The sequence below is a fragment of the Schistocerca cancellata genome, chromosome 1 (genome assembly GCF_023864275.1).
Source record: "Schistocerca cancellata isolate TAMUIC-IGC-003103 chromosome 1, iqSchCanc2.1, whole genome shotgun sequence".
Classification (NCBI taxonomy): Eukaryota; Metazoa; Arthropoda; class Insecta; order Orthoptera; family Acrididae; genus Schistocerca; species Schistocerca cancellata.
The window spans coordinates 923,524,525-923,546,622 of record NC_064626.1 but is presented as its reverse complement, the minus strand read 5'-3'; the positions used below and the strand labels follow the sequence as shown (position 1 = coordinate 923,546,622).

At 44.3% G+C, this 22,098-nt stretch overlaps 1 non-coding gene across 1 annotated transcript; it reads left to right on the top strand.

The window, feature by feature from the left end:
• The first annotated feature begins 479 nt into the window (after positions 1-479).
• Trnaa-cgc (transfer RNA alanine (anticodon CGC)) lies at positions 480-552 on the top strand. Its single transcript has one exon. It is a non-coding gene; the product is annotated as a tRNA-Ala (tRNA).
• Positions 553-22,098: the final 21,546 nt, after the last annotated feature.

Sequence of the window (22,098 nt, the reverse complement as noted above, 5' to 3'; positions counted from 1 at the left end):
TTTTTCCCACAGAAAAAAAGTCTACAGGCCTCAAATCCAGGGAACGGGCCGACCAAAGTACAAATCCTCTGCGCCCAGTCCAATGATTTAGAAACAATTAGCGAGACATGCTGTAGTACTTCGTGCACGATGGACTGAACACCCATAATATTGGTACTACAGGATCTTCCTAGTCTGCAGAGGAACGCCTTCTGGCGACCGTGGAAGATGGGCTTTTAGGAGGCTGCGATACTTGTGCGAGTTCAGTGTTCTTTCTATGAAAAACGAGCCTATGAGCCGATGGTTCACTATCCCACACCACACTCCATGGACGCTGCTGTTCCATCTGACACAGCCAACGGGGACTGTGAAAAGACTAATAGTGCATCTATCGGCGGTTTACCGGCCGCGATTTGTGAATGTGGCTTCATCCCTAAACAGCAGCATGAACATTAATTTTTCCCTCTTCTGTCGTCACTTGTTTCCTTCTGTTATGACCGGGCGAGGTGGCGCAGTGGTTAGCACACTGGACTCGCATTCGGGAGGACGACGGTTCAATCCCGTCTCCGGCCATCCTGATTTAGGTTTTCCGTGATTTCCCTAAATCGTTTCAGGCAAATGCCGGGATGGTTCCTTTGAAAGGGCACGGCCGATGTCCTTCCCAATCCTTCCCTAACCCGAGCTTGCGCTCCGTCTCTAATGACCTCGTTGTCGACGGGACGTTAAACACTAACCACCACCACCACCACCACCACCTTCTGTTACGTTGTCTAGATGTTATAATACGACTTTCATGTAAGTGGTTAAAGACGCTGGTAAATAATTGCCGATATGATTGACGTCTTTGGGATATATTGCCGCATACACCGTACAAGAACGAACTGCATTCTTCCTACACTCTTCATACACCAAGAGCATGTCGTCTTTTTCTGCACTGGTAAATCCTATTCTCTACTCACGACCAACTGTTTGGATTGTCACGCACTAACTGGCTAACAGATCGCAGTGCACTCAAGCTACACACAAACCCACCGTCAGCAAAAATAACATCGTACCTAGCGTCTACGCGGGTTGAATGCCACGAACATGTGTCGGTGTGGCAACTTTCCAAAATACGATATCTCGTAGGCGACTCGCACTAGAATGCTGCGATAAACACTACTGACATTCTAATTTACCCTACTATTAGTTTGTTAATGTCAATAGGCATCGTCCTATTGAAACCGCACATCATACCAATTTCCATTTCCGCAATATCTGCGGTGCAAGTTCTAGATGGTTCAAATGGTTCAAATGGCTCTGAGCACTATGGGACTCAACATGTTAGGTCATAAGTCTCCTAGAACTTAGAACTTCTTAAACCTAACTAACCTAAGGACATCACACACACCCATGCCCGAGGCAGGATTCGAACCTGCGACCGTAGCAGTCCCGCGGTTCCGGACTGCAGCGCCAGAACCGCACGGCCACCGCGGCCGGCAAGTTCTAGATGATTCACCCTGTATATACAAGCAGAAATAACATGTGAGAAACAATCTGTCTAATAGCTTACGTACCTTGCTATCTTAGTAAAAAGTGACTGCAAGAAAGAAAACGTAACCGTACATTCTCACATCGCGGCACGACATTCTCTTTTCCGCAGTCCGTTCTAACAAAAAACCTGCATATTGTCGTTTAAAAAAAATTTAGCCAGTGTCCGTCTGAATGTTCATTAGAGTATCGTGTAATAATTGGAAGTAAATCGGTAAAGGACTTTTCTAGAATTTTGGTAAGAGCGTTTCCCTTTTAAATATCACACATATATTTTTACATCTCATATATTAAAAAATATATGCCCTATATTCGTCTGAATGTTCAATAGATTATTGTGTACAAATCTGATGCAAATCGGACAAGAACTTCTCGGGATTTTTGGAAACAACATTAAACAACGACTTGTTTTTTTACTTGGTGGTCAGAAACAGTTTGAAAAACTTGTCAGGGTGTCGCAGGGTGGCTGTGCTAGGGAATAACTGTTCAGAAAAAAATTTGATATACTGCGCCGTTTCCGAGTTAATTAGCACTGACGTTAACCAATCGGGCCGTTACCTGCGCAAATTCAAGCGTCGCCAGTTGTTCGTGTCTGTTATTCTCACATCGTCCGATAGCACGCGAAACTGTTTTGCCTCTGGCTCGGGTTCGATCCTTACTGCCATCTGATGTGCAATTTTTGTATCGCTCTCTTGTTTGATTTTAGGAAACTAAATAAAGAACGCGTTTGGCGACCATGTCTCTGGCGGGCCGCTTGAATTTACGCGCGCAGCGGCCTTATCATTATAGATAACACGATCTCCTCACAAGCAACAAACCCTAAAATAAAAAACTCGATGTTTAACCTTCCCTTGTACACAAAATTTAGATGGCTTTGCACCTACCTAATTTGTGCGGTTCCGCTAAAATTCTACTCATTTACATGTTCAAGCAAGCAGTTCAATTAATGCGAGTTTGGCGTTTGTTGCATGCCGGCTTCAGGCTGTTGTAATTTTAATCATCAACGTGTAGGCACATGTCACTAACCCAATTGTTCATTAGCGTATTCACTCGTGACCTGATGATGTGCGCCCAGAGTGGAAGGTACACCAGTAAATATAAAAGCAAAATTGGGAAGTAGAGACGCGAGTAGTGTGTTAGTAGTTTCAGGATAAAATTTAATTTGCCGATTGACGTTATCGGCAGTTCCGAAATTTTCAAAGAGCTCGTCTATTATTCTTAGATTTCCGGAATGTGGGTATCGTTTGCCCTTTGACTGGCACATCAGCTAGCAGAAGTCGCATGGCTTTAAGCCTAAAGAATGAGAGCAGGATTCACGTCTTGGATGCACAGTCATCGACCCATTCTTAACAAAGCTCAACACTTGTTGACTTACACTGTTGTTGCTGTTAAATCTTTGAAAGCCGACCGGAGTGGCCGAGCGGTTCTAGGCGCTACAGTCTGGAACCGCGCGACCGCTACGGTCGCAGGTTCGAATCCTGCCTCGGGCATGGATGTGTGTGATGTCCTTAGGTTAGTTAGGTTTAAGTAGTTCTAAGTTCTAGGGGACTGATGACCTTAGAAGTTAAGTCCCATAGTGCTCAGAGCCATTTGATCCCTTCCTAATAAGAAGTGGTTTCCAAATTACTGTTGAAACACACAGGATTGTGGAATGTTCTTACTTGGACAGGATGCTCAAACCAGTCGAAAATGAAAACGAACACGCCCTTGACAAGAATGGCTATAGTAACAAAGAAGAGCTTTAAAGACAAACGATGCACTTAAAGGCAGCTGACGTATGGCACGAATTTCATACTGAAAATGTTCAAAATTTAACTTAACTAGAAAATATAAGGGAATTAAAGAAGAATGAAACATAAAGAGAACAGAATTAAACACTTATCTGTGGCGCCACTAGCGCACATATTGACACCGTCTGCGACAGCCGTACGTAATCGCCGACCAGTCACAAGCCGACCAATCGGAAGCTGCCCATGGGCTATAAAAGGCCATCACAGCAGCAGTGAAGATAGTCAGTTGTTCTTGACGATGACGATGGAGGCTATTGTCGAAAGCTCGACATTTTATCCCGAACTGACGCGGCAAGAAAACCGAGAATGTTTTACATATAAGTGCCGTCACGAAAGACTGCGCTCTCAGGTAGATTATTATTCCTGCGGAAATTTTTGCTTGCAAAGAAATAGTGAATATCGCTCCACCCTTAGCGAGTGTCCAATAGCCATTATTTCTACTAGGGAAAGATTAATGTTCTACGGAACGCAGAAAGTTGAGACTGAGTGAATTCAGTCAAGGCCAGAGTAGGGAATTAACGTTTCAGATCCATCACGGAGACAACATCGTTGCAGAGTCCGCTTGGTGAAGTGCCATCGCGCAATAGGCCACAGTAAATGTCGAGTCTAGAATTGTTCACTTCAACTTGCGTATGCTTTGATCATTGGATATCAAAAGCTAGGATACTAACCTACCCTCACATTGAGTACGTGAGAGTTTTTACATTGGTACAAAAAATAAATTTATTCTTCACCAACTCAGTACATTGACCAGCTATGACAATGTAGATGTAAATGAGTTGATGAAGATTTTTAATCATTCTTTCCTGTGATAATTTTTTTTAATGTTTTATTTATTTATTTATTTTTTTATGGCCTCGCGGGATTATCCGAGCGTTCTAAGGCGCTGCAGTCATGGACTGTGCGGCTGGTCCCGGCAGAGGTTCGAGTCCTCCCTTGGGAATGGGGGGCATGGGTGTGTGTGTTTGTCCTTATGATAATTTAGGTTAAGTAGTGTGTAAGCTTAGGGACTGATGACCTTAGCAGTTAAGTCCCGTAAGATTTCACACACATTTGAACATTTTTTATGTTTAGTGATATCGATTTTAATAATCGTCAGTTCAATATGTCCAAGAGTTAAATATTTTGTTATTAAGTATCAAAAGTAATTGAACATGATTTTTGTGTATCACTTGACCCCTGAAAGCACAGTTGATAAATTGTATGTAGAATAAAAAAGGGAATAGCTGTTTTGTCTTTGTAGAATAGACTCCAACTTTAACCTTTATTAATTCATGTATTCTAGTTACGTGACAGCAGCATTTCTACTTATTTTTGTTATCATCCACACCTGATTTTAGCTGTCTTACAGGGCCATGTTCATATTTATTTAGAATGTCTGTTTAACAACCTGGGCTGGAGAAGACAGTTCAGATGTTTTGCCCATTTGCGCGCTAAGTGGTAAGCTATGTTTGTATACATTGGTACACTCAGTGTGCAAATATAAAGTTCGGAACGTGACAGCGTCAATGACGAACCGACTGACGCTGCAAAAATTAATTTCAGTGTTGGCTTCAAGATGCTGTGTCAGGATTTCGCAACATGATCCAACCGAAATGTTACATTTTTCTGTAGTTTAGTACAGTCAGTCTTCGACTGGCACGTACAGTTTCCTTGACGTTCGTGACAGGAGCATTGTCGGCAGACGTCGAAAGGCGTCCCGAACAATGGTCATGTGTAACTTCCGTCCGGCCATTTTTAAACCGCGTAAACCAAGTACGGCATAAGCACTCATTAACCATAGGTTTCCTGCATCATTTGGCGTATCTCTGCAAAGTTTTTCAAGAGTTTCACTCAAAATTTAATGCAGATGCGTTGCTTCTCTAACTCTTCCATCTCGAATCTCGCAGAGTGTGCGACACACTTTAATTATAACCACCTGGTATAGCAGCGATGTATCTGAAGTAGTGTAACTCTCAAAGAATGCCAGACAGCTCCAAATACCTTATCAGCCCCAAAACGCGTACGTTTGTTTTATGGAAGAAATTGTCAAAATCGCTTTGATTGGACGATAGGAAAACTTGACCCAAATTTCACATAACGTTGTGCTCTTTGGAACATATACTTAGAGCGATATACACACATAAAAAAAAGTTTAGCATCACCCCTGTTCCCAGAACTCCTGAAGATAGACGTTGACTGTGGATGTTGTATCACAGACACAGTCCCTTTGACTGCTCAGAGATGTCAATAAACCCTCCCAAAGTTGTAAACAACCATGCATGAGCAGCATTAAATGGAGGGGGCCTGACAGCCGATCAGTTCCAGTCATTCCACTAGGAAGGGGGTACACGGCTCGAGGTGTCTGTAGTACAACCATGCCTAGACGGTCAATACCGTGGTTCGATCGCGTCCTCATTGTTACTTTGTGCCAGGAAGGGCTCTCAACAAGGGAAGTGTCCAGGCGTCTCGGAGTGAACCAAATCGATGTTGTTCGGACATGGAGGAGATACAGAGAGACAGGAACTGTCGATGACGTGCTCAGGCAGCCCAAGGGCTTCTGCTGCAGTGGATGACCGCTACCTACGGATTATGGCTCGGAGGAACCATGGCAGCAACGCCACCAAGTTGAATAATGCTTTTCGTGCAGCCACAGCTGCCTGACAAAAACTTAAGCACCTTGAAGAAACGGAGGAAGCGAAATGAAACTCCGCTGGAGGGGGTTACGATGTGCTTGGAGCACAATACGGTTATCCTCCCTTGTGGTGGTCAGACGTGGTCTACCGGAACTCTGAAGACGAGCACTCCTATCCTCACGTTCTCCAGCAGTCCAACCAACATCGGGTCACTGTCACAACCGAATGTCTCACAAATCTGAATAGCTCACTATTCGACCAACCGGCCAAATGGAGGTGCAGAATGAGGTCCCTTTCAAACCCTGTCATGTGCTCGTAATGCTATCTTAAACGCGAATGCATATCTCAGTGTCCTTCACAGCGATCACTCAACATCTGACGCTTTTCACGCCCCTTATATACCCTAACAGGCCTGGTGATAAAAGTAAATACGAACAATAGTAACGCACTCTGGAGGCCGTTCTACCTGTCGCAGAGAATTTCAACTCTGATCATGTATGCCATACATTGACATCGGAAAACATATGTCTTCTGCTTCTGGCCGGCCGGTGTGGCCATGCGGTTCTAGGCGCTTCAGTCTGGAACCACGCGACCGCTATGGTCGCAGGTTCGAATCCTGCTTCGGGCATGGATGTGTGTGATATCCTTAGGTTAGTTAGGTTTAAGTAGCTCTAAGTTCTAGGGGACTGATGACCACAGATGTTAAGTCCCATAGTGCTCAGAGCCATTTGAACCATTTTTGAATCTTCTGCTTCTCATTTTTGTTGTACACTGTGTTAAAGTGTAAATCAAGCTCGTAGCTCTGATTTTTGGTAAAAGTACTCTCTTAGCGATTCTGGAGCTGATGGAGTTGTCGTCTGCAGGTGAACTTTGTCGATACAAATGACTGCTTCACAGAGTTTTGCTGAATTTTGTTTCTGTGTTTCTTCGAGTGACAGCATACGACACTGCTGATGACAATGGAGACATAAAGTTTCCCGGTCTCCATGGTGCTATTCTGCAGAAGCAGGCTGTGTGACAGCTCCTGTTTTGCTCTCTCTCTGCCATTTGTTTCATGATTACTCATAACAACAAGTACAGCACCCTTCTCCCCACAAACTAATCGCTTGAACTTTTCGGAAAGACTGCACAGTGGGATCTATGCGGCAATGATTTGGCCTGGAGTTCAAGAGGAAGAGGAAGAAGTTATCTGAGTGCCATCAGTCTTGTTAGTTCCCTTTAAATTTCCGTAACAGCTGACGCATGCAAGGAAATCCCCCAGCCTTGATGCTGCTAGATAAAATGCTCTGGAGGAAGTTCAGTCTTTCCTTTTTTGTCACTGTCGTTAGTAAAAGAGCGATGTGGTGCATTGGTTAGGACACTGGACTTGCATTCGGGAGGACCATGGTGCAAATACCTGTCCGGCCATCCAAATTTAGGTTTCCCGTGATTTCCCTAAGAAGTACCAGGCAAATGCTGGGATGGTTCTTTGAAAAGTGCACACTGATTTCCTTCCCCATCCTTTCGTAATATGAGCTTGTGCTCTGTCTCCAATGACCTCGCTGTCGACGGGACTAATCTTACCCCTTTCATTTTCATTACCAATCGTCCTGGAGCCATTGCAGCACATCTAACGGTCTGTGCGATCTATTGGTGTGATACTTCCTGTCCTTCCCTGTGGCAGGCTTCGCGTATGAACATAAAGATGTACCTCTACTAGTGCGTCCTGGGCTGACAAGGTTAAACTTTCGCTTTGTCTGGCATGCCAGATCAAACGCTGCAGCGAGCCCCCATGAAACTAGTAATTACTTTGAAAATGAAGCTATTGCGCGGAAAGAATGCCCATAGCCCCACTAGATACTAGCTTGGCCGTAATAATTAGCTTACGGTGGAAAATGGGTTAGAATCATTATCAAAGGTTTCCATTCCCACTACCGAATGAAATTCATGGATTCAGCAAAATTTATTCAGTTAAATCCGGTTAAAAACAACGAACCGACAGTAAAATGAATCAGTAAAAGTAAAACATTAAAATGAAACAGGGTCGCCATCAGCGGAAATCACTGGAAAATGAAAGTTAAAAGTTCAGCAAATGAAGAAACGACGCTACATTAATCGCCAGTAATTTATCACTGGAAATTGAACTGAATAGCAGAGGACAAACCCGCAGTGAAAATCATTGGGAAGAGAAGGACCGCTACACTTTGCATAATTAAACTTCACGGATATCTTCTACATCAATTAATAACATGAGTAATCCCTTCAAACAACTACAGAAAAGGAAGGAAGGTAAATAATAAAAAAAAAAGAAAAATCATGAAGCGTCTCTGAATCTTACACGCTGTATGAATACTAGACACTCCTGAATTTAGCTCACTGCAACGAACAGAACTCCGAACCAAACTGCTCTATATTATAGCGTCAATCTCTTGTATAGCGCTCCAATCTTACCACCGCTGGACTTAACTTTCGCGGCAGCAAATGGGGCGAAGCTGAGTTGTGGCATGCTCCGGCTGACTCGTGAGTGGCATGTGCCCGTGAGCCTCCATGATCAATCGATGCAGATGCCTAAGTCAACTGCACCACCAAGTGCTGGACATCTGATTGCTAAGTTCAATCTTGGCAAGCTTGCACTCATCAAAGACTGCCTGACTATCGCGAAGCTTACTCGCCAGACCAAGAATCAGAATCTTTAGCGTCCCTCGAATATTAGAATCAGAAAGCCCCTTCCTCCCCTCTGCGGCTTCCGCCCTGACAAAAGCGAGGTGCCACCCCATTTACAGTAATCTGCAACGACGTTTACCTCCCACAAGAGTAGTAAGTACGGAGAAGTCAGTCAGGAGCATTCTGCTCATGGCAATTGCTAAATTCTGCGCTTCTCACGGCGATAGCGGTTCTTCTCTATGCTATCGGTTACATGAAAGCAGAACCGCAAAATATGTAGTGATTACGTCTCCAAAAATACTCTCAAAAAGGTTCTATCTTTATTTTGCCTCGCTGCATTCCAGCGGAGCAGGCTTCTCAACTTAAGCTCTCTCCTTTCTTCGAAGTATGGCTCGGTCTGGCCTTTGTACCCCATGGGCTGGTTTCCTATTATATTAACCATATTTCACTATACATACAGTGCAGGTGTCACTGTGCACCTACTTAAGCGACTTGGCTGGAATGCCAACATCCCAGGAATTCTCTCAGGGTTGTCGCGCACCGGTAACCTGTAGGAAATCCCGCTTAATCTACCTGCGTGAACTGCAAGTCCGAGGCACGAAACAAAGCTCAGTGTCAGTTCCCACATGCAGAAATGTTAGATGAAGGGACTGAAATGAAATAAAGTAGAGGCAACTATAGCATTAACTGCTTGCGAATCTCGTAATCACTCATGTTCTCATCATTTAATAAAGCAGAATGCAAATTAAATTAACTGTGCTTGATGTAATTTCTACACTGATAAATATGAGAGGCCCAGAAGAGGCTAACAATTTTCACTATGTGTGCCGGTGATCAGACCTTTTTCAGAGTCCGCATGATGGCGAAACGCCTGACATGTACGTCCTCTGGGCTTACTGTGTTGAGGTCTGCGCCTAAGCAGTTCCAGTAACGGTAAAAACACCCAGCGGCCATCAAGTACGTTCACCATTGTTAATCTGCTCGAATGGCTTTATTTTATACTGACAATAAGCTCGTCTACCTTGTTACGGGAGGCATGGCTCATGCGCCTCGCCATTCGCCCACCAGAGAGGGCAAACTGCTCAAATGTTGCGCATCGAAGACGCAATAACATCAGGGGTTACCAGAAGCACCAGACGGGCTACAGCTTTCGCCACTGGTGTCCGAAGTTCGCTTACTGCAACCTGAAGCTGGTCGACCGTGTCAAACACAGCTTCTTACTGTTACTAGATAGAGGCCAGCTCACCTTATGCCTGCACACAACGATTAACGGAAAACGAAAATTTGTGGTAAGGTCTTATGGGACCAAACTGCTAAGGTCATCGGTCACTACGCTTACACACTTTAAACTAACTTACGCAAAGGACGACACACACACCAATGCCCGAGGGAGGACACGAACCTCCGACGGGGTGTGCCGTACGGACCGTGACAAGACGCCCCAGGCCGCGCGGCTACCCCGCGCGGTGCACACAACGATTACTATCCTTATCCATTTCTTGCTGCTAAAAAGGAAACATAAAAGATGGTGGTGTCTTTTAACAGCACTGAATGTGATGCAATATAGCAATGTCACAAAATGAGAAGAACAAGCTACTAAATGAGCTCCAACTCACTGAACATGACTATGCGACACACAGGCAAACAACGAAATGAGATACTAAGATAAAAATAGTAAGGACGATGGGAGAAGAAACAACTTGACAAGCTAAGCAAGACACCGGGAAAGTTGTGACTAAGGAATGCGAGCAACGAGACGTAGAATGACACTGGAAACTGGAAAACACGGAAGGCACTATGCACAAGACGAACAAATTTAATTATTTGGGAGAATATACAGGGAGGTCAGAAGAAATCTGAAAAAGGGTGTTACAGGGTATGTTGTGCTGAAAAGTAATTGTTAAGACAAAATACGATACGTTGTGCCGTTTCTGAGTTAATTAGAGTTAGCCAATCAGACCATTCGGCGCGCAGATTGAAGTGGCGCCCCAGGTACAGATAGATTCAGTTGTTCTCAAAGCGTAGATGATAGCGCACGAGACAGCTCAGCCGTTAGCTCGCGTTCGATCCGTACTATAATCCCATGTCCAATTTTTGTTTCGTTCTGCCGGCCAGGGTGGCCAAGCGGTTCTAGGCGCTACAGTCTGGAACCACGCGACCGCTACGGTCGCAGGTTCGAATCCTGCCTCGGGCATGGATGTGTGTGATGTCCTTAGGTTAGTTAGGTTTAAGTAGTTCTAAGTTCTAGGGGACTGATGACCTCAGAAGTTTAGTCCCATAGTGCTCAGAGCCATTTGAACCATTTTTTTGTTTCGTTCTCTTGTTTGGTTTTATGAAAGCAAATGAAGAACACTTTTGCCGGCACCGTGTCTGGCGGGCCGCTTGAATTTAACGCGCGCAACTTCAGTGCTAATTTACTCGGAAATGGCACAATGTATCGAATTTATTTCTCAACAGTCATTTCTAGGCAAAACCTACCCTTCAACATACTTACAAACTTTTCCGACTACCACGTGTAATGGGAAGAAATGGGAACATAGACGGAAAAATGAAGATGGTGAAGAAGATGAAACACACCTCCTGTATGACCAGATAAGTATAAAATAAAAAGAATACTAGTTTACTGTCCGTGATGATTGACATGATCAACATGAAGGCACACGACATCCTAAACTCTAGAGAACAATATGAGTAGAATTCCAACACCATTCACATTTTTGTGTTACACGCGACTGGTTCCGGTCCCCAGGACCGTTATCAAGTGTGGCGTCTCAAGCGTCGTGAATCTATTCAGGTGCAAAGTGAACCCATTTTGTGCCTGAACAGATTCACGACGCTTGAGATAGCCGCACTTGATAATGGCCTTGGTGGCGGTTACCGGTAACATAAAAGCGCAAATGGTGCTGGAATTCTACTGAGAAATGATGTAGCTATGGATGCAAAAATCAGAAACTATGAATCACGGTGGTGTTGCGTATGAGACGACAGTACTAGATGCGGAGCGACTATAGAAAGAAGAGAGAAAATATTCTGTGGAAAGTACCGGGCCATAAAAGAGGCGGTGAAAGATACACGTGAAGATCTATGGTAAAACTTGGGACAATATCTGGAGACATTAGGCTGAAAAAGGCAAAATCTGTGGGACGTGTGATCAGGGTGAATATGAACAGAATGACTAAAAGAGTAGGATCAGATGAAGGCAGGCCACAAGCGAGTTGTTGAACTCAGGAAGGGTATGTCGTAGATGAGAATGAAGGTGGAAGGGAAGGGAATCTGGAGAAGAGAATACACACGGATCAATATGCCAGAGCTCAACTGCAGAGCAGGATACAGGATAAAGTGTACAGAATCACCAGTGGAGCAGACAAGAGGATACTGAAGATATCAGATGAAGCGCGGGATAGGAGAAGGAAGAGGCTGCAGGGATTCTGGGAGAAGAAGAAGAAGAAAACGCAATCCATTGAGGGTCTACCAGTGGCCCCGTAGAGGTGGGAAAAAAGAAGAAGAATGTAGGAGCCTATGTAGAATGTTACAGAATTAGTTTGCCGACGACTATATGAGGACTGCGGAGATGAGTGTGTCACTCGCGTTGCATAGGCGGGAGACAACAGCAGGTGTTGCGCCTGCCGCCGGAAGGAAGAACGCAAGTCGCCTGGCTGCCGTCCACCAGGGTAATTATAGGCTAATGTCGCGCGTCTCCGCTGCCGAGGAGGACAATGAGCCGCGACGCGCAGTCTGCGTGGCGGCGCGCGCTGCCTCGTTCTACCGCGCCCTGTCTCCTCTAGGCCCCACCGCCTAGCTACATCGCACGACCGCGAAGAGGCGTGACAAGTATAGCGGCGGTACCAAACACTTTGTGCTTCCGTATAGCAAGCAAAAATTGCCCAAGTCCGAAATTGCAATTCATGTTATTAACTTTGCAATATACAGTATGGACTTCAAACACGTATTAGTTTTTGACGGCCCTGGTTGGCTTTGAGAGAATCGACAAAATTAAAAATTATAGAAAACTCCCTTTAGTTGAGCGTTAACGTTTATTAAATTTTCGTATAGTGTCTCAATGAAGACTGTTTTGAGGAATGACATTGCATGAATATCAATCGATGCGCGTCATCTACGGATATATCGTGCAGCGAAACGTACCTATAATTTATTGCGTAATGTTTGCGCATGAGGAAATAGCATAGATTCCACAACGAGTATTCCTCAAGTTTCTCGCTTAAGAAGTACTAAATTTGTTGTGAGCACAGGAAGGAAGGGGAAAACATCGGAATTGAACGTCCCGTCGGTCACGAGGTCGTTGTACAGCAGCTCTCGCTAGTTGAGCCATTCCAGCTAATGGGTACCAACTTTGCAGGAACGATGTTCAAACTGTGCGCTGCAGGATTTGCGTTGTTAGTAATGTGTGCGTCAAGACTTGTCGTTAGGCGCCAGTGCTGGTACGGCGATGCGGAGTTGATACACGAGCATCAGTGTGGATTATACAGAGTGTATCAAAAACAATCATCCGGTTTAAAAAATCATAACTATTTTATTATTTGAGGTATTTGCGTGAACAACGTATTGTTGGAAAGAACAAACTCTCGTGTTTTACAAGGTTCCTGCGAGGTAGCAGCAGTGCGCCCACTTCAGTTTTAGTAAAAATGGTGTCGCGACAGCAGAAAGTGTCTTGTGTTCTACGTTTCGCGCAGTGCGGGTCAGTAATAACTGTTCAGCGTGACTTTCGTACTAGATGTGGTGTGGATACTCCTACAACGCAGAGCCTTAGACGATGGCAAGAAAAGTTTCGAAAAAATGTGTTCAAATGTGTGTGAAATCTTATGGGACTTAACTGCTAAGGTCATCAGTCCCTAAGCTTACACACTACTTAACCTACATTATCCTAAGGACAAACACACACACCCATGCCCGAGGGAGGACTCTAACCTCCGCCGAGACCAGCCGCACAGTCCATGTCTGCAGCGCCTCAGACCGCTTAGCTAATCCCGCGCGGCAAAAATTCCGAGAAACTGGTTGTTTGTGCAGAGGTGAAGTACCATAAGGACCATAATCACTGCCCGATGGAACGAAAGCACATATCTTGATATACTTTCTTTTCCCACAGTTGCACACTGATTCGAACGACTTCATTTACCAACGGGATGGGGCACCGCCACACTGGCATTTGGAAGTGCGGGAATTTTTGAATAAGAGGAATACTGAACGATGGATCGGTCGCGCTGGATCAGATGTGTCAACCTCTCTCTACTAGCCTCCAAGGTCACCGGACCTGACTGTATGTGATTATATCTTGTGGGGTTTATAAAGGACTCTGTTTATGTGTCTCCGTTATCAACAACATTGAATGAACTGAGACATCACATAACGGCAGCTGTGGAGGCTGTAACTCAAGATATGCTCTCTGCAGTGTGAGAACAATTTGAATACGGCATTGATATATGCCGTGCATCTCAAAGGAGGCATATAGAACACCTATGAAAAGGTATGAAAAAAATGTTTTGAGTTTTCCGCTCATCCAAAACAAAAATTCATTATATATGTTCGTTTCAGAAATATAGACCTGCAAAACGGATGATTCTTTTTGATACACCCTATATTCACAAGGTGAGCGTTGGCGATTTCGTAATTGCTCCTGCGAGAGGCCGACTGCCAATTACGCCACAAATTGTTGAAGAAGTTACTATTGCCATGGCCAAGAATGCTGGATGCAGTGTGCGATATTTAAGCAGTGCACGAGCTGTGTCGCCACAGCTGAACATTTTATGAACCATCCTCCGAAAAGTGCTGCGAATAATTTTGAAATTGTATTTTTAGTGCGGTTCCAGGCTGTTGTGAACGCTGATGGTCCTCACACGGAGCATCGTTTGTCACGTGGGACGAAAATATGGTACGTAATTAACAAATGTTACTCTCTCATGAGGAAATTAAATGTGGTTCTTTCACTGGTTTATTCGTTATTTATCTTACGTAAGTCCTTACAAATGTTTTTACAAATTTTAACTGTCCTACGATCACTCGTTTTTCTTCGCGTAGCGAAAGTTCATTTACATCCACCTTGTAGCTGGAGCTTGATGCTCGGTTTGGGGTGGGGTAGCAGCCATTTCATTTTCAAAGGACCCATCCCGGTATTCGCCTTAAGCGATTTAGGGAAATCGCAGAAAACCTAAATCTAGGTGGCCGGACTGGGATGTGAGCCACCAACCTACCGAGTTTTCAGTATAGATAACACACACTTCAAGGACGCATGTTTGTGAATGACGCAGAAATTACCAACAGATGGGAGAAACAGTCAATTACAACTTTGACACATTTCCGATAGTAAAGTTTTCCTACTGCTTGCATCGTGCGGTAGCGTTCTCGCTTCCCACGCCCGGGTTCCCGGGTTCGATTCCCGGCGGGGTCAGGGATTTTCTCTGCCTCGTGATGGCTGGGTGTTGTGTGCTGTCCTTAGGTTAGTTAGGTTTAAGTAGTTCTAAGTTCTAGGGGACTGATGACCATAGATGTTAAGTCCCATAGTGCCCAGAGCCATTTGAACCATTTGAACTACTGCTTGCAGCAGTATCTTTAGCCAAGTAAGATAAGTTCGTAATACATTTGCATTTTTGATGATCAAAAGATCTTTTACTGCAAAGAAAAATATTATTTATTGAATAACACGTGTGTTACGTCTTCTCGTCCGAGATGTGAAAGGAGTGAGGAGTGAGTCTGAAAATACGTTTAGACTAATAGTGTACTACTTTCGGGCGTAGCCCTGTTCTCGTGAAAAATCGAGCAAAAAATTATGCCAACTTTGCAATACATTGCCAGTGAGGCCTGGTAAGATCTTTACTTTCGAGTCAAGGCGTTGCCGTTGGTTTCTTACCGAGCCATTGACAATGGGGATCCACCCCCTTCTCCTTTAAATAAAGACTGCAGTTGGCGGCAGCGGCCGTTGGCTGGCATATTTGAGAGGTCGACAAAGTTGCTCCTCTGCGAATCAGTGTTTCCCGCTCTTTCTTTTCCCCACACTGTTGGCTATTCGCCCTCACTCCCTTGAAACAATGGGTCCTCACGGCAATGGCCACTGGCAATCATCTTGGGAACCTCACTCTCGGTCCGGTCGCCGAAGAAGTAAGCATGTGTGTTTCTCGCAATAGGCTTTGGTATGGTTATCACTGTTAGCATTCAACCGCGGTTGAATGCTAACGACAACTGCTACCTCGACTCCATAATGGATTATATTAAAAAGGCTTTGCTATAATTTGTGTTTCGGTTAGTGATGGCAGATACTCGTCTTTTGTTAGGAAGCTGCTTCATTAATTTCACTAAAAGCTATTTATCATTCCGAATCGTGAAGTTTTTTAACTAATCCTTGCGAGTTATTGCAGTGGTTAAAGCAACTTCCATTAAGATGGTCTATTTATTACAATGAACGGTAACCCATCTGAAATACATGATCCATGTTAAACTGAACTTAAAATTTACATGGTCTCTTACTTCCATGGTAGACAGGATTAAATAAAATCACAGGGGAAAATGAGCATCAATGACTTCAAAGACAGGATGTAAAAGTCGGAATCCGTGGAAAGAGGAGAGTAATCCTACATCAGTATCAAAACTGATAGACGCAGCACTATAGCAAAAGCGAATTGTCCCTTCTCTACCACTGACGAACCACACTTGAGTAAGAGGCTGTGATACTGAGTGACTTAAGTCGATGTCAAAAAACTTTCCATCAAGATTAACAAAGTTCCATAATTACCATTATATTCGAAAATCATCATGCAAAGTGGGACTCAATTTGCATAGAATGGTGAATGCCGTGGCGTTAGCAGATTACATCTTGCTGGTTGCCTCAATAACAGGAGGACTGCAAGTCCTCATCGATTCTGCTGTTGCAACCCTCGGCCTTCTGGGGTTGCAGGTTAACGAAACAAAATATTTCTCCCTCGAACTCGTGGGCTGTGGTCGTGAGAAGGAGTTCGACAAATTAATCGCCTTCACAGTGAGCCGCACCCCCATACTAACTCTGTGACTAAGGAAAGTGTTCTGTTATCTTAGTTTGCAGTTTTTGTTGGCTGGGAGGTGTCTATTAAATGTGCCAAACCATCAAGCAGTAGTTCAAATGGTTCAAATGGCTCTGAGCACTATGGGACTTAACTTCTGAGGTCATCAGTCCCCTAGAACTTAGAACTACTTAAACCTAACTAACCTAAGGACATCACAAACATCCATGCCCGAGGCAGGATTCGAACCTGCGACCGTAGCGGTCGCGCGGTTCCAGACTGTAGCGCCTAGAACCACTCGGCCACCCCGGCTGGCTCAAGCAGTAGTATTTCAATATCACGGCTCCCCTCAGACCCCAGCAGAGGCTGCGTAATGTCCTCAGCGGTCTTCTGTTAACACTGTATCATGGCCTTGCTTTTGCGTTGCACCAGGCTAGGTGCCCTGAACGCTGTGAATATCTGTGTACAATCTTCAGTTCAAGTGGTTCCGCCTTCTGGTAGGCATTCGTGTAGCCCACGTAGGTCTTGGAACTGCATGTATCCACCAGATGGGAGTCAACCTCCGGGGCAACAAACTATGGGCCCTGCACAGGCTCGTATCAGCCAACGACGAGGTTGATCTTGTACAGATACAGGAGCCGAAGTGCTCGAACGCCACCTCACGTAGGAGGGCCACCTTCTCACCTCCTCCAAGGAGGTCGACGACATATGGGCAGCTTGTCATCACTTGGCCTACGGTTGTGCGACCCTCTGTGCGTCTGCAGCAGCACGATGGCAGTACCAGTGAGTCTCCGACACCAGCCAGTTTCCGTCCAGTCCTGCTTTGACGAGGCCCGCATAAACACCTCTTTGACGAAGCGTCGACAGAGTCTCTACCGAGAATGACACGAGATGCAGAGCAGACCGCAATTACGTCGAGTCTGCCACTCACAAAGTCCAAAGTAGCTTCCGCACCCGTGAGATGCGCACCATGAGACACAGTACTGTTAGATCCTATGTCGCTATGGATCTGACGCAGAAGGTGTTCAGCTTTTACGTTGACCCCGATCTCAGTACATTTACGCTGGTCCGTAATTAAAGTATTAAAGACGGCCTTGCCCGCATGGTCGATGTGCATGTTATTGGCTACAATTTCCATCCGCACTGGTATCACCATCTAAAAACGAGGCCATCCGATGGACTAGTTTCGACCTCTATCCATCGGTGAAGAGACAATGACGACGGCAACGCCGTATTGGAGGGGACATGCCCAACGTGAGGTACCGCCAACACTCTCCGTCTTGGATTCAAGCAGCGGCACGTGAGTGCGATTTCGACGAGAGTGTTCGTGGATGCGGTGACATGATTCAGAATTTTTCTGTACGTAACGGCGACTAACAGCCACGAGATTCCTGGAAGCGCCGTTGGTAGAGTGTTGGACTTCTTTCCTCTGTCGCCCAGTACATCACAGGACGCGTAGAACTTTCTTACCATCTTTGTTTAAAAAACGACATTTTATTGTGTTTAAGTATACTAAATTTTACGTATATTTTTTTATTTCGTATGTAATAAAAGGTATATTAAAAGAGAGGAAGTAATTAAAGTATTAAAGAGAGACAACAGATAAGTGATTTTGATGTGTTGCACAAGTTTATCGGATTATCAAAGATCAATGTATTGTGCAGGTTGCCCCAGGTTCAACACCAACGAAGTAATACTTCTGAAGTACGCTTGTGATTAGATATAGCGAAGAGGTGATTACGAGTAGATTGCATAGAGATTTTCTTTACGTAATCCGCTAATTACGCAGTAGCGTTGGTGATTAACAGTACCTCATCGAGAAGTGTAGTCGGTGAAATGTAATGACGGAATTGGAAAGTGTTACACCATGAAGCACGAACTCGATACTTATCAAATTTTCTGGAGATTTTCGTCACATGGTAGGTATCAAATGGTTAAAATTTCATCGAATTTGGAACTTAATGTCCATCGTCAAGAGCAGGATGAGGTGTCATCCCACACGAAAGAAAACAATCTTGTACTTGTGGCATGGAAGGAAAACAGCCTCGGAATCTCACTTTCAAGAATTTCTTACCGTACCCGAAACACAAGCAGAGTCAGTTAATGAAGACTGCTGGCTCGAAGCTGGTATGAAAGACTATAGATTCCCATCGCATGCCAAACACGGTTTTAAGAGTGAGAAATCAAGGAACCCAGGAAACCAGCCGAGGATTCGTGAAGACCTTTGTAGTGTGAGCTGCAGACCAGAGTCTTGCGTTATCCTACTGTGATATACCATCAGGTACCCTCATCATGTAAGTAATGACAACAGTGTTTGCCATTCTTCCCAAATACTGACGAGCATTCAGCTTCTCTTCAGCAATTATCAAATCAGTCCTGTTGTTACATAAAATAGCTCCCACACTCTGATTCCAGTAGATGGAGAGATATCGGTCTCGAGAATCGCACCGAGCGAGATGGCGCAATGGTTAGCACACCTGACTCGCATTTGGCAGTATGACGGTTCAAACCCGTGTCCGGCCATCCAGATTTAGGTTTTCCGTGATTTCCCTAAACTGCACAAGCAAACGCTGGGGTGGCTCCTTTGAAAGGGCACTATTGATTTCCTTCCTCATCCTTGAAACCTTCCGAGCATATGGCCCGTCTCCAATAAACTCGATGTCGACGGGACGTTTGGCCCTAATCTTCCTTCCTTTGAGAATCGCTGCTTCCTGTGACAATTCATCAGTCTGCCAACGGAAACGTAGCTGTCGATATGACCGCTACAAACAGAAGTGAGACCCATCGCACGTACCACTGAAAGTCCCTGATGACTCTGGCTCTACATCCTGCAAGTTTTTGTTGTTTGTGGTGCGATGTCTGAAATAACCGTGGCATGCCAATCTGTTCCCGGCGGTTCGTGATGACACTCTGCCTATGGTATCTACCGGAATATCTTCTCATCCACCTATTTGTCAGAGCCAGACGAAAAATCCTTCAATCTTCTTCTGGTGCAGTCCTTCTGGAAGGACCCGTAGCGACTATTCTTGTCACACTGTAGTCCTGAGATCATCTCGTCATCACTCATTCTGAGTCACTGCAAGTCAGTCAGCTGTCTGTGCAATCAGTCGGTATTATGTTCCAACGTCCAAAATAACGTGAATAATTACTACAAAATAACAGTCGCCAGTTTATTATGGACAATTCCAACGGAATAAGTAGTAATCGGTTCAGAATCGCGTACGCTTGCGCGACCTGAGTCAGTTGACATAAAAGTTTTCTGAACATGGTACCGTAACATAATTTTAAAAAAACTATCCTGCAGAAACGAACATTTCGGTCACGGTTACAATGGCCGAAACGTTGGTATAATTTTTTACATTTTGATGCGGTACCATATTCAGAAAATTTGTCATGTTAATACTCAGCTATCACAACAGTGATTCACGTCGTTATGTTAATATTCAGCTATCACAACAGTGGTTCACGTCGTTTGGAAATACATGTACGCTCAAGAGTAAGTAAATGCGTTGTGTGCATAAGAAGAAAATTTCGTTGTCCAATTGAAAAAAGTTTCTTTGATCTACAGAAACACGTTCCTTATTGAATTTCGAAAGAGGCTAATACTATAGTTTATACTGAATCATAATCGTAAACTCCGTCCCTGGCCCCAGAGGGCTTATAGGGACCGACCGACCGCCGTATCATCCTCTGCCAATGGCCTTATTGGATGCGGTGCTCAGGAGCGTGACATCAGCACACAGCTCTGCCGGCCGTCGTCAGTGTTCGTTATGTGGGGCCACAACTACTCGGTCAAGTACCTCCCGGATTAGCATCATGAGGTTGAAAACATCCCGTTTCTGTACTCCCACCAAAAAGAAATCCTTGACAGTACTGGGAATCGATCCCGGGTCCATCGGAAGGCTGTCAACCGCGTCGACCACTCACCTATGGAGGTGGACCTTATATTGAATCACTGAGTCCCTATCAACAGGTGCACGTCAATTCAAATCTGTACAGGTTTGCACGATCTAAGCAGACGAAAACTGTTAACATATTTTTTCTGAATAACATATGAAAAATACTGCACCCACAATGATGTTTCAACGCCAGATAACTGCACGTCAAGTTTCGACAAGACTGGTTCAGTAAAACCGTATTCTTCAATTAACGATTTAAGAATGCTGTATGAAAAATTATAGCAGCGTAATTCTTACTTTAGCATTCATTATTATTCATTTATTATTCATATTAATTTAATGACACTGATTACTTTCTGAATTTAAGACTGATGGTCTTTAGTAAGTATTTTAATTGCCAAGCCAGTTTAACGAGTAAGGAAGTTGACATTCAATTCCGGGGCGTAACTGCCTGGGGCAACCGGCGGGCCGTTGCCTTGCGACAACCGAAGATAGGGGCACTGGCGTCCGGAAAAAGACACGAAAGAAGAATCATGAAAAAATCAAAATGGAAAAATGAGTAAATAGACCAGTCAAGTCAAATAGACCCCAATATTAAAATAATAAAAGTTTATTCTGACATAAAGCTATTCGAATCTTTAGTCAACTTCGCCAAGAAGAGAACGCTGTTCAATGCGTCTGTGTACTCATAAAAGGATGAGGACACGCGAAGTTAGAGATTACGGAAATCGTATACGTAATTTAATTTTGAAGCGATTAAATTTAAGATAAGTTCAACAAGGATAAGCTTTTTACACAGTATTGAAAGCGAAGACTGGTAGCCACCAGAAACAAGTTAATATCAGTCCGAAGACACACATGGTCTTTTCACTTCCACCGAAACCCCAACTCCCGTCAGTCAATGCACCGGGAATTTTCTCAGCGTGAACAAAAAAAAAAAAAAAAGGTTCAAATGGCTCTGAGCACTATGGGACTTAACATCTATGGTCATCAGTCCCCTAGAACTTAGAACTACTTAAACCTAACTAACCTAAGGACATCACACAACACCCAGTCATCAAGAGGCAGAGAAAATCCCTGACCCCGCCGGGAATCGAACGCGGGAACCCAGGCGTGGGAAGCGACACCGCTACCGCACGACCACGAGATGCGGACTTAGCGTGAACGATTAATACTTCTTGAATAAGATCGGGGCATACACAATGACGTAAGAGATCTCGATACTCACTGCTGTAAATTCTCACAGAAATGAAACCCAACATTTAGCATTGACGATTATAGCGTAACGCTTATTGTGCACAGTATCCTTTGATCGCCAAAGTTGACAGTTCAAATTCCAGCGACTTCTACTGATTCAGTTCTTTGGAGACAAGGGGGGGGGGGCGGATGTGGGCGCAGTGCTGTGGGATTGAGAATACGAACTGAACTGGCATAATGACGGTAAAGCTGACCTATCTTATTTAATTGTATAACAATTTAAAATCACATTTGATTACGTTTCTAAGACACCTTAGATTTTAAACGCGAATTAGTTTCCTGACATAAGTACAGCTTAATGTTTGAAATAGTTTGAACAATTAGAAATTCTTAGAGAAAAGTATTATTTCTTACGATTTGTGCATGGAAAACGTGTTTTTCAGAACACGTCGTCGACACA